We start from the raw sequence: 18,789 nt of genomic DNA on the forward strand, positions 1-18,789 counted from the left end.
AGAAAAATCTCGCTATGGTTTTGATTTGCATATCCCTAAATGACTAATGATGTTGACCATCTTTTCATGTACAATAATTATTAGCCATTTATTTATCTTTTTTGAGAAATATCTATTCCTTTGTTCATTTTTCAATTGGGTTATTTTTCTTTAGATTGCTGAGTTATAATAATTCTTGGCTGGGCATGGTGGCTCATGCCTGTAATCCCACCACTTTGGGAGGCTGAGGTGAGCAGATCACCTGAGGTCCAGAGTTCAAGACCAGCCTGGACAACATGCTAAAACCATATCTCTACAAAAATTAGCCAGGCGTGGTGGCACATGCCTATAGTCCCAGATACTTGGGAGGCTAAGGCAGGAGAATTGCTTGAACCCAAGAGGTGGAGGTTACAGTCAGCCAAGTTCGCACCTCTGTACTCCGGCCTGGAGTGCAAGACTCCATCTCAAAAAACAAAAACAAAACAAAAAAAAAACACACACACACACAAAAAAAGAATTCTTCATATATATATATATATATAATGGCACTTTAGGCTCTGGGGTACATGTGAAGAACATGCAGGATTGTTGCATAGGTACATACATGGCAATGTGGTTTGATGCCTCCATCCCCCCATCATCTATATCTGGCATTTCTCCCCCTGTTATCCCTCCCCAACTCCCTACACCCCACTGTCCCTCCCCTAGTCACCGCCAACAGACCCCAGTGTGTGATGCTCCTCTCCCTGTGTCCATGTGTTCTCATTGTTCAACACCCACCTATGAGTGAGAACATGCAGTGTTTGATTTTCTGTTCTTGTGTCAGTTTGCTGATGATGGTTTCCAGGTTCATCCATGTCCCTAATAAGGACACAAACTCATCGTTTTTTATGGCTGCATAGTATTCCAGGGTACATATGTGCCACATTTTCCCTGTCAAGTCTAATATCGATGGGCATTTGGGTTGCTTCCAGGTCTTTGCTATTGTAAACAGTGCCACAATGAACATACGGGTGCATGTGTCTATAATAGAACGATTTATAATCCTGTGGCTATATACCCAGTAATGGGATTGCTGGGTCAAACAGAAGTTCTATTTCTACATCCTTGAGGAATCACCACACTGTCTTCCACAATGGTTGAACTAATTTACTCTCCCACTAACAGTGTAAAAGTGTTCCTGTTTCTCCACATCCTCTCTGGCATCTGTTGTCTCCAGATTTTTTAATGATCGCCATTCTAACTGGCATGAGATGGTATCTCAATGTGGTCTTGATTTGCATTTCTCTAATGACCAGTGATGATGAGCATTTTTTCATATGTTTGTTGGCCTGATACAAGTTTTCTTTTGAAAAGCGTCTGTTCATATCCTTCGCCTACTTTTGAATGAGTGTGTTTGTTTTTTTCTTGTAAATCTGTTTTAGTTCTTTGTAGATACTGGATATTAGCCCTTTGTTAGATGGGTAGACTGCAAAAATTTTTTCCCATTCTGTTGATTGCCGGTTCACTCCAATGATTGTTTCTTTTGCTGTACAGAAACTCTGGAGTTTAATTAGATCCCATTTATCTATTTTGGCTTTTGTTGCCAATGCTTTTGGTGTTTTAGTTATGGAGTCCTTGCTTATGCCTACGTCTTGAAAGGTTTTACCTAGGTTTTCTTCTAAGGTTTTTATGGTGTTAGGTCTTAAACTGTTTAAGTCTTTAATCCATCTGGAGGTAATTTTAGTGTAAGGTATCAGGAAGGGGTCCAGTTTCAGCTTTCTGCACATGGCTAACCAGTTATCCCAACACCATTTATTAAACAGGGAATCCTTTCCCCATTGCTTGTTTTCATCAAGTTTGTCAAAGATCAGATGGTTGTAGATGTGTGGCATTGCCCCCGAGGCCTCTGTTCTGTTCCATTGGTCTATATCTCTGTTTTGGTACCAGTACCATGCTGTTTTGATTACTGCAGCCTTCTAGTATAGTTTGAAGTCAGGTGGTGTGATGCCTCCCGCTTTGTTCTTTTTGCTTAGGATTGTCTTGGCTATGCAGGCTCTCTTTTGGTTCCATATGAAGTTTAAGGTGGTTTTTTTCCAGTTCTCTGAAGAGGGTCATAGGTAGCTTGATGGGGATAGCGTTGAATATATAAATTACTTTGGGCAGTATGGCCATTTTCACAATATTGATTCTTCCTAAGCATGAGCATGGAATATGTTTCCATCTGTTTGTGTCCTCTCTTACTTCCTTGAGCAGTGGTTTGTAGTTCTCCTTGAAGAGATCCTTTACATCCTTTGTTAGTTGTATTCCTAGGTATTTTATTCTCTTTGTAGCAATTGTGAATGGGAGTTCGTTCTTGATTTGGCTCTCTTTAAGTCTGTTATTGGTGTACAGGAATGCTTGTGATTTCTGAACAATGATTTTGTATCCTGAGACTTTGCTGTAGTTCCTTACCAGTTTCAGGAGATTTTGGGCTGAGATGATGGGGTCTTCTAAATATACAATCATGTTGTCTGCAAATAGAGATAATTTGACTTCCTCCTTTCCTAATTAAATACCCTTTATTTCTTTTTCTTGCCTGATTGCTCTGGCTAGAACTTCAAATACTATATTGAATAGAAGTGATGAGAGAGGGCTTCCTAGTGCCAGATTTCAAATGGAATGCTTCCAGTTTTTGCCCATTCAGTATGATATTGGCTGTGGGTTTGTCATAAATAGCTTTTATTATTTTGAGATATGTTCCATTGATATCTAGTTTATTGAGAGTTTTTAGCATAAAGGGCTGTTGAATTTTGTCGAAGGCCTTCTCTGCATCTATTGAGATAATCATGTGGTTTTTGTTTTTGGTTCTGTTTATGTGTTAGATTACGTTTATAGACTTGCGTATGTTGAGCCAGTCTTGCATCCCTGGGATGAAGCCTACTTGATCATGATAGGGAAGATTTTCGATGTGCTGTTGCAATTGGTTTGCCAGTATTTAATTGAAGATTTTTGCATTGATGTTCATCATGGATATTGGCCTGAAGTTTTCTTTTCTTCTTGAGTCTCTGCCAGGTTTTGGCATCAGGATGATGTTGGTCTCATAAAATGATTTGGGAAGGATTCCCTCCTTTTGGATTGTTTGGAATAGTTTCAGAAGGAATGGTACCAGCTCCTCTTTGTATGTCTGGTAGAATTTGGCTGTGAACCCATCTGGACATGAGCTTTTTTTGGTTGGTAGGCTATTAATTGCTGCCTCAGTGTCAGCCCTTGTTATTGGTCTATTCATGGTTTTGGCTTCTTCTTGGTTTCGGCTTGCGAGGGTGCAAGTGTCCAGGAATTTCTCCATTTCTTCCAGGTTTACTGGTTTATGTGCATAGAGTGGTTTGTAGTAATCTCTGACGGTAGTTTGTATTTCTGTGGAATTGGTGGTGATATCCCCCTTATCACTTTTTATTGCATCTATTTGATTCTTCTCTCTTTTCTTTTTTATTAATCTGGTTAGTGGTCTATTTTGTTGATCTTTTCAAGAAACCAGCTCCTGGATTTATTAATTTTTGAAGTGATTTTTGTGTCTCTATCTCCTTCAGTTCTTCTCTGATCTTAGTTATTTCTTGTCTTCTGCTAGCTTTTCAGTTTTCTTGATCTTGCTCCTCTAGCTCTTTCAATTTTGATGACAAGGTGTCAATTTTAGATCTTTCCTTGCTTCCCATGTAGAACATCTTTATTTCTGCCTTCATTTCATTGTTTATCCAGTCAACATTCACGAGCCAGTTGTTCAGTTTCCATGAAGTTGTGCAGTTCTGAGTTAGTTTCTTAATCCTGAATTCTAATTTGTTGCACTGTGGTCTGAGAGACTGTTTCTTAAGATTTGTGTTCTTTTGCATTCGCTGAGGAGTGATTTACTTCCAATTATGTGGTCAGTTTTAGAGTAAGTGTGATGTGGTGCTGAGAAGAATGTATATTCTGTGGATTTGGGGTGGCGAGTTCTGTAAATGTCTATTAGGTTTGCTTGGTCCAGATCTGAGTTCAAGTCCTGGATATCCTTGTTAATTTTCTGTATCATTGATCTATCTAACATTGACAGTGGAGTGTTAAAGTCTCCCACTATTATTGTGTGGGAGTCTAAGTCTCTTTGTACATCATTAAGAACTTGCTTTATGTATCTGGGTGCTCCTGTATTGGGAGCATATATATTTAGGATTGTTAGCTCTTCTTGTTGAATCAATCTTTTTACCATTATGTAATGCCCTTCTTTGTCTCTTTTAATCTTTGTTGGTTTAAAGTCTATTTCATCAGAGACTAGAATTGCAACTCCTGCTTTTTTTTGCTCTCCATTTGCTTGGTAAATCTTCCTCCATCCCTTTATTTTGAGCCTATGTGTATCCTTGCATGTGAGATGGGTTTCCTGGATGCAGCACACCAATGGGTTTTGACTTTTTACCCAATTTGCCAATCTGTGTCTTTTGATTGGGGCATTTAGCCCATTTACATTTAAGGTTAATATTGTTATGTGTGAATTTGATCCTGTCATTTTGATGCTAGCCGCTTGTTTTGCCCATTAGTTGATGCGGTTTCTTCATTGTGTCAATGCTTTATGCCATTTGGTATGTTTTTGGAGTGGCTGGTACCGATTGTTCCTTTCCTTGTTTAGTGCTTCTTTCAGGTGCTCTTGTAAGGGAGGCCTGGTAGTGATGAAATCTCTGAGCAATTGCTTGTTCATAAAGGATTTTATTTCTCCTTCACTTATGAAGCTTAGTTTGGCTGGATGTGAAGTTCTAGGTTGAAAGTTCTTTTCTTTAAGGATGTTGAATATTGGCCCCCACTCTCTTCTGGCTTGTAGGGTTTCTGCTGAGAGATCCACTGTGAGTCTGATGGGCTTCCCTTTGTGGGTAACCCCACCTTTCTATCTGGCTGCTGTAGCATTTTTTTCCTTCATTTCAACCCTGGTGAATCTGACGATTAGGTGCCTTGGGGTTGCTCTTCTTGAGGAATATCTTTGTGGTGTTCTCTGAATTTCCTGGACTTGAATATTGGTCTGCCTTCCTAGGTTGGGGAAGTTCTCCTGGATAATATCCTGAAGAGTGTTTTCCAGCTTGTGTTCATTCTCTCTGTCACATTCAGGTACACCTATCAAACGTAGATTAGGTCTTTTCACATAATCCCATATTTCTTGGAGGCTTTGTTCATTTCTTGTTACTCTTTTTTCTCTAATCTTGCCTTCTCGTTTTATTTCATTGAGTTGATCTTCAATCTCTGATATCCTTTCTTCTGCTTGGTCCATTCGGCTATTGAAATTTGTATATGCTTCGTGAAGTTCTCCTGTTGTGTTTTTCAGCTCCATCAATTCATTTATATTATTCTCTAAGCTGTTTATTCTCATTAGCATTTCATCAAACCATTTTTCAAGGTTCTTAGTTTCTTTGCATTGGGTTTGAACATGTTCTTTTAGCCCAGAGAAGTTTGCTATTACCCACTTTCTGAAGCCTGTTTCTGTCAATTCATCAGACTCATTCTCCATTCAGCCTTGTTCCCTTGCTGGCAAGGAGTTTTGATCCCTAGGAGGAGGAGAGGCATTCTGGTTTTGGGTGTTTTCACCCTTTTTGCACTGGTTTCTTCCCATCTTTGTGAATTTATCTACCTGTGGTCTTTGTAGTTGATGACTTTCGGATGGGGTCTCTGAGTGGATGTCCTTTTTGTGGATGATGAAGTTATCTCTGTTTCTTAGTTTTCCTCCTAACAGTCAGGATCCTCTGCTGTAGGACTGCTGGAGGTCCACTCCAGACCCCGCTTGCCTGGGGATCACCTGCAGTGGCTGCAGAACAGTAAGGGTTGCTGCCAGTTTCTTCTTCTGTTATCTTTGTCCCAGAAGGATACCTGCCAGATGTCAGCGTGAGCTCTTCTTTATTAGGTGTCTCTTTGGATATATGGGGGTCAGAGAGCTGCTTGAGAAGACAGTCTGTCCCTTATATGAGCTCAGGTGCTCATATAAGCTGTGAGCTCTGTTGTTCTGTTCAGAGCTGCTGGGCAGGTACATTTAAGTCTGCTGCAGCAGAATTCATAACTGCCTTTTTTCCCCAGGTGCTGTGTCTTGGGAAGGTGGAGCTTTATTTATAAGCTCCTGATGTGCTGCTGCCTTTTTTCAGAGATGCTCTGCCCAGCAAAGAGCTAGCCTAGTCACAGTCTGCCAGCAGAGGCACTGCTGAGCTGCTGTGGGCTCTGCCCAGCTGCTATGTGAAATTCCTTGCAGTTTTGTTTGTAGAGGTATACTTAGAACTGCCTCAGTAATGGTGGTATGCCTCAGTAATGGCAGACTGTCTCAGTAATGGCGGACTATCTCAGTAATGGCAGACTGTCTCTGTAATGGCGGACTGCCTCGGTAGTGGCGGACTGCCCCGGTAGTGGTGGACTGCCTCAGTAGTGGCGGACTGCCTCGGTAGTGGTGGACTGCCTCAGTAATGGCGGATGCCCTTCCTCCCACAGAGGAAGCATGGTCCCGTGTCCACCTGTGCTTTCTGTGAAACTCTCAGTCCAGAGCATTTCAGATTGCTGGTCTCTGTGGGGGTGGGACCCACCAAGCCAGATCACCTGCCTCCCTGTTTCAGCCCCCTTTTTTTTTCAGTTGAATAGGTGACTCTGTGTCCCAGGCACCATTTGCGCCCAGGTTGGTGTGAGTTTTTGTGCAGAGACCCACTGCGCTGGCTGAAACAGCCATGCTGAAGACTTGTGGTGCTTTTTCACCTGGGAATCTCCTGGTCTATGGGCAGTAAAAATTCGTTTGGAAATGCGAAGATCATTCACCCTCTGCCTTCTCGCTGGGAACTGCACTCCAGAGCTGTTCCTATTCAGCCATCTTGGATCGAATCAAGAATTATTTATCTATTGTGGATACTACACCTTTATCAGATACATAATTTGTAAATATTTTCTCCCATCCTGTGGACTGTCTTTCACTTGCACTATCTTATTTTAATCCTCACAATAGCCATGAGTTATCACCATGGCTATTACTGTCCCATTTAACAGATGGGAAAACAGGGTTGACATACACAACTAATAAGTACTAGAGCAGAGGCCAGCCCAGGCAATCTGCCCCCAAGCATCCGTAAAATGTACTGTCAGAAGCACTGAGCTCCAGATGCCATAGCAATAGGCACTAAATAAAATAAGAAGGATTAAAAATGATTAACTTAAAAAGAAACAGTATTGCTGATGCTTTGCACAGAAATACCAGAGGGCCTTTCTTAACTTGAGAAAGAAGAGTGGCTTAAAATAAAGCACATTCACCCTTAAAAGGAAGGCAAAACTTGGCCTTTAAACACTGTCTATTCTTTTCAATTGTAGGAAACTTTCTTTCTTATTGAGTTATGTAGTTGAAACAAAGGAATTCAAAATACAAATGGTATTTTTGCTGAGATGCAAACATTGTAAATAGTCACAGTGGGTGTTCTGTTAGGTGGAGGCCTACTTCTTAGTCAGCAACCCCCTCTTTTCAAAATGTATGCCTCTCTCAGCCCTACACACCCACTCTCTGAGATGATGAACAAAGCAGAGTTTTAGCAACTAAGATATCACTCCAATCTGTCACTCCTTCTTCTCCCCTTATTTCTGCCACCAGCCATGTGAAATATAAAAGTTAATCTGTGAAGAATTTTAGTATGTCTGTAGAATTATGTTCATGGTAAATAATGGGTAATAGAGTGATTTAAAAGAGCATACTAGATCTACTAGTACTGGCATGGAAAGGAATTCAGTGTAGTTAGCTAAAGAAAAAAATTGTAAACAATATAAATAAAATCATCTCGTATGTATTAAAAACAGGCAACATAGAACCCTTTTCACAAGATGGCGCCGAAAGTGAAGAAGGAAGCTCCTGCCCCTCCTAAAGCTGAAGCCAAAGCGAAGGCTTTAAAGGCCAAGAAGGCAGTGTTGAAAGGTGTCCACGGCCACAAAAAAAAGAAGATCCGCATGTCACCCACCTTCCAGCGGCCCAAGACACTGCGACTCCGGAGGCAGCCCAAATATCCTCGGAAGAGCACCCCCAGGAGAAACAAACCTGGCCACTATGCTATCATCAAGTTTCTGCTGACCACTGAGTCTGCCATGAAGAAGATACAAGACTACAACACACTGTGTTCACTGTGGATGTTAAAGCCAAAGAGCACCAGATCAAACAGGCTGTGAAGAAGCTCTATGACATTGATGTGGCCAAGGTCAACACCCTGATTCGGCCTGATGGAGAGAAGGAGGCATATGTTAGACTGGCTCCTGATTACAATGCTTTGGATGTTGCCAACAAAATTGGGATCATCTAAACTGAGTCTAGCTGGCTAATTCTAAATATATGTATATCTTTTCACCTTAAAAAAAATAGGCAAAATAAATTCATATAATACTCATGTTAGTAAATGCACACAAACAAAAAATAATCAGTAGGAAGAGAACACCCTATGGAACTTGACTCTAGTCTGGCATGGTGAAGAGACATAAGATGTGTACAATAAGTGGGAGGCCCCCTTGCAGGAATGAGTGGGGGGACTGGGGACATTACTAGGTGGGGAGTTTGACTGGGGCAGTACACTTGTCAAACAGTAATGCAGGTGTCCTAAGGTGAGCTCAGGGAGGACAGAAACATCCTGTGGAGCAGAAGGGCAAAAGCTCACTTGATCTTGATTTTCAGTACAAACACAAGCCCCATGCAAGTCTGAAATCCAGCAGGGCAGTCAACTTGTAAAGCTCCAAAATAATCTCCTTTGACTCCATGTCTCACATCCAGGTCATGCTGATGCAAGAGGTGGGTTCCCATGGTCTTGTTGCTTTCACAGGCTCGCATTGAGTGTCTGTGGCTTTTCCAGGTGCACAATGCAAACTGTCAGTGGATCTACCATTCTGGGGTCTGGAGGACGGTGACCCTCTTCTCACAGCTCCACTAGGCAGTTCCCCAATGGGGACTCTGTGTGGGGGCTCTCAGCTCACATTTCCCTTCCACACTGCCCTAGCAGAGGTTTTCCATTAGGGCTCTGCCCCTGCAGTGTACCACTTCACAGACATCCAGGCATTTCCATACATCCTCTGAAATCTAAGCAGAGGCTCCCAAACCTCAATTCTTGACTTCTGTGCACCTGCAGACCCAACACCATGTGTAAGCCACCCAGGCTTGGGGCTTATACCCTTTGAAGCAACAGCCTGACCTATATGTTGGCCCCTTTTAGCCATGGTTGGGACACAGGGCACCAAGTCCCAAGACTGCACAAAGCAGTAAGGCCCTGGGCCTGGCCCACTAAACCATATTTTCCTCCTAAACCTCCTGGCTTGGGATGGGAGGGGCTGCCATGAAGACCTCTGACATGCCCTGGAGCCATTTTCCCCACTGTCTTGGGGATTAACATCTTCCTAGGAAGCCATTCAAATTGTTCCAAGCTCTGCCTGCTACACAGTTCCAAAGTCACATCCACATTTTCAGGTATCTTAATAGAAATATCCCACTCTACCAGCAAAATTTATTGTATTAGTCCATTTTCATACTGCTGTGAAGAAATACCCAAGACTGGGTAATTTATAAAGAAAAAGAGGTTTAATGGACTCAGAGTTCCACATGGCTGGAGAGGCCTTGCAATCATGGCAGAAGGCGAAGGAGGAGCAAAGGCATGTCTTTCATGGCAGCAGGCAAGAGAGCATGCACAGGGGAACTGCCTCTTATAAAGCCATTAGATCTCGTGAGACTTGTTCACTATCACAAGAATAGCATGGGAAACCTGCCCCCCATGATTCAGTTACCTCCCACCAGGTCCCTCCCACAACACATAGGAATTATGGGAGCTACAATTCAAGACGGATCGCCTGAGGTCAGGAGTTCGAGATCAGCCTGATCAACATGGAGGCTGAGGCAGGAGAATCACTTGAACCCAGGAGGTGGAAGTTGCAGTGAGCCAAAATCGTGCCATTGCACTCCAGCCTGGGCAACAGAGTGAGACTCTGTCTAAAAAAAAAAAAAAAAAAAAAAGTATTATATATGATAAGCTTTTTAAAAAACAGAGTGAGTTTAGTGGCAGTTTGAAAACCACAGAGCGGGTTCCAAGAGAGACCTAATGACAGTTCTTTTGTGACTTATAAGGTGTCTTCCTACTGTGTTTGACTTAAAGGATTTTGTTTTATGTTTTAATTTCTGTTTTGACCTTTCATAAAATAAGATCTTATAGAATTCTCTTAAGGTAGTATTCATAAACTTTTTCTGGATTGAGAGCTTTTAAAAAAATTGATGTGCAGGTTTTAGAATTTCTGCATCTACTCAAATTCATTTATGTGAGGACATGCATTATTTTTCTCATAACTAAGAAATTTGGGAAGTCACTAAAACTTATGAAGATCTGTTCATTTGTGCATTTTATTCATATTTGTTTATTCATTTCCATGGCTTTAAAGGTTTGTAGGACCATCTGACAGAGGTCCTTGGTTGTTTCTTTTTAAACACAATATTGTGTATTTTAAAACACTAAAAAAGAGTCAAATCAAGAGCGAACTCCCATTCACAATTGCTACAAAGAGAATAAAATACCTAGGAATACAATTAACGAAGGATGTAAAGGACCTCTTCAAGGAGAACTACAAACCACTGCTCAAGGAAATAAGAGAGGACACAAACAGATGGAAACACATTCCATGCTCATGCTTAGGAAGAATCAATATTGTGAAAATGGCCATACTGCCCAAAGTAATTTACAGATTCAATGTTATCCCCATCAAGCTACCTATGACCCTCTTCAGAGAACTGGAAAAAAACCACCTTAAACTTCATATGGAACCAAAAGAGAGCCCACATAGCCAAGATAATCCTAAGCAAAAAGAACAAAGCTGGAGGCCTCATGCTACCTGACTTCAAACTATACTAGAAGGCTGCAGTAATCAAAACAGCATGGTACTGGTACCAAAACAGAGATACAGACCAATGGAACAGAACAGAGGCCTCGGGGGCAACGCCACACATCTACAACCATCTAATCTTTGACAAACCTGACAAAAACAAGCAATGGGGAAAGGATTCCCTGTTTAATAAATGGTGTTGGGATAACTGGTTAGCCATGTGCAGAAAGCTGAAACTGGACCCCTTCCTGACATCTTACACTAAAATTACCTCCAGATGGATTAAAGATTTAAATGTTCCCTAAAAACCCTAGAAGAAAACCTAGGCAAAACCATTCAGGACATAGGCATAAGCAAGGACTTCATAACTAAAACACCAAAAGCATTGGCAACAAAAGCCAAAATAGACAAATGGGATCTAATTAAACTTCAGAGCTTCTGTACAGCCAAAGAAATAATCATTGGAGTGAACCAGCAACCAATAGAATGGGAAAAATTTTTGCAGTCTACCCATCTAACAAAGGGCTAATATCCAGTATCTACAAAGAACTAAAACAGATTTACAAGAAAAAAACAAATAAACCCATCCAAAAGTGGTCAAAGGACATGAACAGACACTTTTCAAAGAAGACATACATGAGGTCAACAAACATATGAAAAAATGCTCATCATCACTGGTCATTAGAGAAACGCAAATCAAAACTAAATTGAGATACCATCTCATGCCAGTTAGAATGGTGATCATTAAAAAATCTGGAGACAACAGATGCCAGAGAGGATGTGGAGAAATAGGAACACTTTTACCCTGTTAGTGGGAGAGTAAATTAGTTCAACCATTGTGGAAGACAGTGTGGCAATTCCTCAAGGACCTAGAAAAAGAACTTCTGTTTGACCCAGCAATCCCATTACTGGGTATGTAGCCAAAGGATTATAAATTGTTCTGTTATAAAGACATATGCACACGTGTGTTCACTGCGGCACTGTCTACAATAGCAAAGACCTGGAACCCACTCAAATGCCCATTGATGATAGACTGGACAGGAAAAATGTGGCACATATACACCATGGAATATTATGCAGCCATCAAAAACGATGAGTTCACGTCCTTTGTAGGGACATGGATGAACCTGGAAACCATCATTCTCAGCAAACTGACACAAGAACAGAAAATCAAACACCACATGTTCTCACACATAGGCGGGTGTTGAACAATGAGAACACATGGACACAGGGAGAGGAGCATCACACACTGGGGTCTGTTCGGGGAGACTAGGGGAGGGGCCACAGGGGGAGAAATGCCAGATATAGATGATGGGGGGATGGAGGCAGCAAACCACATTGCCATGTATGTACCTATGCATAATCTGCACATGTAACCCACAACCTAAAGTACAATCAAAAATATTTTTTAAAATAAATATATAAATAAAACAAAAGTTAAACATTTCATTGTGTAAAAATTACACCCTGGGCCAGGCACAGTGACTCACGCCTGTAATTTCAGCACTTTAGGAGGCTGAGGCAGGTAGATCACGAAGTCAAGAGATCGAGACCATCCTGGCCAACATGGTGAAACCCCATCTCCACTAAAAATACAATAATTAGCTGTGCATGGTGGTGCACGCCTGTAATCCCAGCTACTTGAGAGGCTGAGGCAGGAGAATCACTTGAAGCCAGGATGCAGAGGTTGTAGTGAGCTGATATCACGCCACTGCACTGCAGCCTGGGTGACAGAGTGAGACTCTGTCTCAAAAAAAGAAAAAAAAGGAAAAATTTACCCACTCCCAGGAGGGAACCCTCTGACATGGTTTGGCTGTGTCCCCACACAAATCTCTGGGCGAAAGAGCAAAACTCCATCTTAAAAAGAAAAAAGAAACCGAAACTTCTCCTTATATAAGGGTTTCCACATTCTTGGGATTTTTCTCCTGACCCCCAACAAATGACTGTCTTCTTGAAGGTAAGTTTCTCCTTGAAAAATAAAAGCTAGTAGAATTTATCCATATAAAAACAAAAGATTCAGGTAGTATCCAATAGGTTACTATGCTATTGCTACATCTATTTGTCTATGACAAAATCCTTACTTAATTAACAGTAACTTGAGTTTTTCAGAAATGCATAATAGCAAATACTCTATTATTCTAAATAATCTAGATATTATTTAACAACAATTGCATTGTCTATATAATAATTGAAGGAGGTCATAAAAAAACATATCTACAAAATAAAATTCACATTTAAAATTAACCAAAATAAGTGACAGGTCTAAGTAGCATATCTATAATTATCTTGGAAGCATTTTTTTTAACAAATCCTTGACTCATGTATAACCCTTTCTTAAAAACGCACGTAGAGGGGCCAGGTACAGTGGCTCACGCCTATTATCCCAGCACTTTGTGAGGCTGAGGCAGGCAGATCACTTGAGGTCAGGAGTTCAAGACCAGCCTGGGCAAAAGGGTGAAACCCTGTCTCTACTAAAAATACAAAAACTAGCCAGGTGTGGTGGCACGTTCCTGTAGTCCCAGCTACTCTGGAGACTGAGGCACGAGAATCACTAGAACCTGGGAGGCGGAGGTTGCAGTGAGCTGAGATTGTGCCACTGCACTCCAGCCTGGGTGACAGAGCAAGACTCCATTTAAAAAATAAAAAAAGAAAAAGAAATGCAGGTCGAGATACCACTTCACACCAGTCAGAATGGCTATTACTAAAAAGTCAAAAAAACATAGGCATTGGTGAGGTTGCAGAGAAAAATGAACACATACACACTGTTGTTAGGAGTGTACATCAGTCCAACCATTGCAAAAAGCAGGGTGGCGATTCCTCAAAGACCAGCAACAGAACTACCATTCAACCCAGAAATCCCATTACTAGATGGATACCCAGAGAAATATAAATCATTCCATCATGATGACACATGCATGTGTATGTTCACTACAGCACTACTCACAACAGCAAAGACATCAAGTCAACCTAAAGGCCCATCGATGGTAGGCTGGACAAAGAAAATGTGTTACATACACACCACAGAATATGTGCAGCCATAAAAAAGAACGAGATCATGTAATCTGTAGAAATGTGGATGAAACTGAAGGCCATTATCCTTAGCAAACTAATGCAGCAACAAAAAACCAAATACCGCATGTTCTCATTTTAAAGGGGGAGCTAAATGGTGAAAACACGTGGACACACAGCGAGGAACAACAGACACCGGGACCTACCAGAGGCTGGAAGATGGGAGAGTAAGAGGATCAGGAAAAGCAACCAATGGCTATTAGGCCCAGTACCTGGGTGATGAAACAACAAACTCCTATAACACAAGTTCACCTCTATGACAAACCTGCCCATGCACCCCAAACTTCAAATCAATGTCAAAAATTTTATATAGGTAAAAATTTTTTGAAAGCAACATCTCCCACAGGTATACTCTCCTGGTTTCCAAGTAAATGAACATGAACTGTACTGCTTTTATTTTATTTTATTTTATTTTATTTTATTTTATTTTATTTTATTTTGAGACCAAGGCTCGCTCTGTTGCCAGGCTGGAGTGCAGTGACATGATCCCAGCTCACTGCAACCTCTGTCTCCCAGATTCAAGCAATTCTCCAGCCTCAGCTTCCCAAATAGCTGGGACTACAGGCCCACACCAGCACGCCCAGCTAATTTTTGTATTTTTTAGTAGACAGGGTTTCACCATGTTGGCCAGGATGGTCTGGATCTCTTGACCTCGTGATCTGCCCGCCGCCTTGGCCTCCCAAAGTGCTAGGCTTACAGGCAGAAGCCACCACGCCCAGCTGAGCTGTATGGCTTTAACACATCAACTTTTATATTCATGTGATGATTGCGCCGTTTAGTATATTATATCAGAAGTTGAATGTGATACACATAAATCTCTATCAGCTGCCAAAACATTTGAAGTTAGTGAAAATAGATTCCTTCCACGAATGAAACGATCATTGAATCCACAGATTACCAAAAAAAAAAAAAAAGAAAAAAAAACACTTTAATCTCTGAACTTCTTCACTTTTCATAAAATAGGAGTCATTTAAGTCCCGCTTTTACTTTGGCTACTCATTTTCTTCCCAAGTACATTTGAACACTGTGGTGAATATATGTCACTTAGTAACAATCCTGCCAATGACACTGAGAGTAAACCACTAAATCACATTAACTGAAGCATGTATCTTCAGAATAAAGCGTGAAACATGGAGAATCATAAGTGGTTTATGTACATGCTTTGGTCACGGAAAAGTTAACCATCTACTCCTCATGATCTATTCTAGAATTCCAATCCTAGGCTGTCCCTAAAGTGGAAAGGACTGGAGTCATTCCTTCCCTTTTTCCCCATCATCAAACATATGCATCATAACACACACATGAACAGGAAAAGCTTCTTCCAACATTATTTTTTAAATTGATTATTGAGTCAACTGCCAAAAGAAAGTGATGAAATGTATTTCAGGAGAAAGCAGGAATGACTGGAGAATTATCCACCACTCTTAATTGTTTCTGCGGATGCTCTTTTTTAACGAAATGAAAATCAAGAGTTATGCGATGTGGCAAGCAGAATAAAACATCCTCTTCCTCTCCGCTTGCAAAAGATACCCATGTCCTACGAGTACCTTAGATTACACAGCAAGGGGTAAATTGAGGTTGCAGATGAAAGTGTTGTTGACTAATCAACTGACTTTAGGATAGAAGGTTATCTTGGGTTAGCCTCGTGAGCTCAGCGAAATCACAAGGGGTGTTCTAAGTGGAAAAGGAATCTGGGTGAATAGCAGAGCAAGCAATGAGCAACTTAAGAAGGACTCAACCCACCACTGCTGGTTTTGAAGACTAAAGAGAGCCGTGAGCCAAGAAACACAGGCAGCCTGTGGAGGTTGGAAAACTCAAGGGAAAGGAGTCTCCTCTGAGCTTCCAGAAGGAGCGTGGCCCTGTCAACACCTACATTTCAGCTCAGTGAGACCCGTGTCCAACTTATAACCTCGAGAAATGTAAGATAGAAAAGTTGTGTTGTTCTAAGCTGCCAAATTTGTGCTAATTCGATACAACCACAAGAGGAAACAAATAAACCTACTCATGTGCTAGACTTCTCAGTCATTCATCCCTGCCTGTGAATCACAAACTGGGAAACAGAAAATCAGAAGTAAAAACACGAAGTGGGAGAGCAAAGCTGTAGGTGCCTGAGCTTCTAGCCCCAGCTAGCTAAAAGTACATTAGCACCCACACATAAAATCTACACCAGGCGTCATCCCACACAAACCGACCCAAACAAAGGACATTTGACACAAATCACTCCTTTTCCTTTCAGGGGAAATCATAAAGGGAGACATTGGGAGAAGTAGGTCCCAATCAGAAGCAATTTCTGCAGGTACCAATTGAGTTCCTAATCGAGAAACCAGTAGCACAGACCCAACAAGAGGGAGACTGTCACGTGCAAGTTCCTTCCATCACAGTTAAACTGAAAAGAAGAGTGAGCTCAGCTTTTGGCAGTGAAATCTGAAATATTAAAATCCATGAAGAGAGCTTTGCCGTAACTCAGTTTAATTCATCAACAGAGCCCAGATATTCCCAGGCTAGCAACCTCCACATCCAGGTCCTCAAAAGCATTCTCGCAAGGTACTACAATAACCTCCCACACTATCTACCCTTGGATTTGTATCCTAAGCACTGCTGACAGATTCACCTTCTTCTGATCGCTAAATATCTTACACTCCAAAGCTCTGAACATCACCTGCTGCCTTTAAATTCAGATACATCTATATGTTACAGGGCTAAATGCCTACCTAGCATGGCATTCAGCATACTTTCTATAGCCACTCCCCATTAATTCTGTGCCCTCTACCTGGAACATTGTCCTCCAGCCCCAATGCTGTCATTAGTATTCGCAGCAAATGGCACCCCCTTTAATGAAGCCTTTAGATGGCTCCTCTCCCAGCTCTAAACCCATCCTACCCTCACCTGTTGAATTCATATGATACTTAAATTCCTTATTTATAACACAATATTGTAAATATACATGCCCACATGATCTCCTGTTCCTTCTTTGTTTTGTTTTCTTTTGTTTGTTTTAAGACAGGGAAAGACTGTCATGGGAATTAATTGAGTGAGGAGTTTGTATCTCTGCCCATCTGCAGTTTTTGCTACTGCACAAATTCCTACCAGCTGAGCTGGGACCTAGACGCTGTCTTGAGAGGGGAGATTTAAGGCCCGTGTGGAAGATAAACATATAGTAATAATGCTGCAAAGAAACAGGACCCACCAGGCCAAGTCAGTCTGCAACCATCTTACACCTCACCAGTTCTGGAAAACCAAGTTTTCTGTGTGTCAATTTCAAAATGATTTTCAAGTTGTAGCTGTTAGGTCACTATATAAATGGACATGTGTATAGAAATATCTCAGTACTTCTCCAAGTGGGAAGATCAAAGATGGACAGACCCTTTCCTAGCATCTGACTCAAAAGCCTAGAAAACACATAGAAAAGAAGCAAAAAATGCCGTTCTGTAAGATACTGTGTTTTGTGTGCCATGGTTTCTCTATTTTTAGATTTAAGTACTACTGTGTGTCCATCAATTATTATCTATGAACATTAAAGTATTTTGAAAACGTAAAATTCAAAGTGCTAACACTGAGAAACTTATTCAAAATCATATTTCAAATAGCAAACCATATCCATAAAAATTAAAAGTAATAATCATTTTTAAAAAATAGCAAACCAATATAATAAGAAACCTAAGAAAAATTGAGCATATAACAAAATAAGCATAAATATAACACATGACTTAGCATAAAAAACTCATTCTAAGCAACCTGGCACACAGTAGGTCCTAGATACACCTTAAAGTGCTGACTCAGTGCAAACTCATCAGCCTCAAAGGTCAGATGTAAGGGCTCAAGATATTGCATCAAGTGGAAATCAACTTTCACATCACATAAAGAATGGCAGGTCATTTTTTTCCTCCTCTGCTGTATTTCTAAAACTATTCAGGTGTTGATGCAGACCTTTTTCCACGTCTTGGCAAAGTGTAATTTGAACAGGCAGTTTCTCATGACCTTCAAGTCTGTGTTCAACAATGAAATCATTTGGCTTTATATCCTATCCAGTTATTAATCACAAACAACAAAAGAAGAACTTTCACATGGAAAATGTGAAACCTATGCTGGCCAGCACTCACTCTGGGTCACTCCAGGTCACATTCACTTGTAGCTAAGTTCACTGAAGACCATGCAATGACCTCAGCTATTTAGAAAATACATTCAACATTTTCCTGGAGAGGAAAAAAAACAGCTATGTGACTTTAAGACAAGTGCTCCTGGAGGTCTGCAGTCTGAGGAGGGTACAATGAACAGCTGGGTCCTGGGCAGAAGGGGGTGGCATGCACAGGGAGCTGGGTACCCCCGGATGGGCACATCCCCTACCTTCCCTCGGTTGGCTCCTTCACTAAGTGTCTGAGCAGGAAATTTCTACCCTGGCATGGAATGCCCACTCCAGGATCTTAGCATTCCCACACCACGCATTTATAAAGGAATCCAGCTATTCTAGCAAGATTTAACTTTATATACATCAGTTCCAATGAGTTGTATTTTTAAATAACAAAGCAAACATTTACAACCCTGTTTTACTCCTTTGTTGTTGTTGCCATTATTAGGATTACTATGATTAATTTTGGCTCTTATTTTTATCATTTTAAGTAAGAAAGTGGCAGCATGAAGAAAAAAATATCCCAGGAATTGACCTATGTCTCTAATAAAATGGGTACTTCTGGCTGGGTGAGGTAGCTCACGTTTGTAATCCCAGCATTTTGGGAGGCCAAAGTGGGAGGATCACATAAGCCCAGGAGTTCAAGACCAGCCTGGGCAACATAGTGAGATCCCATCTCCACAAAAAAATAGAAAAGTGGCCAGGTGTAGTATCACACACCTATGGTCTCAGCTACTTGGGAGACTGAGGCAGGAGGATCACTTAAGTCCAGGAGGTTAAAGCTACAGTGAGCCATG

The 18,789-nt window shown here is 41.2% G+C and overlaps 1 protein-coding gene and 1 pseudogene across 3 annotated transcripts in view; one reads left to right on the forward strand and one right to left on the reverse strand.

Annotated features, from left to right (window-relative positions):
- The window catches only part of UTRN (utrophin), a 580,690-nt gene that overhangs the window by 485,471 nt on the left and 76,430 nt on the right, over positions 1-18,789 (reverse strand). The window lies entirely within an intron of this gene.
- Positions 7,783-8,287, forward strand: LOC135268289 (large ribosomal subunit protein uL23-like; annotated as a pseudogene).

Source organism: Aotus nancymaae, unplaced genomic scaffold, assembly GCF_030222135.1.
Source record: "Aotus nancymaae isolate 86718 unplaced genomic scaffold, 86718_ANA_hifiasm-v0.15.2.pri h1tg000040l, whole genome shotgun sequence".
NCBI classification, from domain to species: domain Eukaryota; kingdom Metazoa; phylum Chordata; class Mammalia; order Primates; family Aotidae; genus Aotus; species Aotus nancymaae.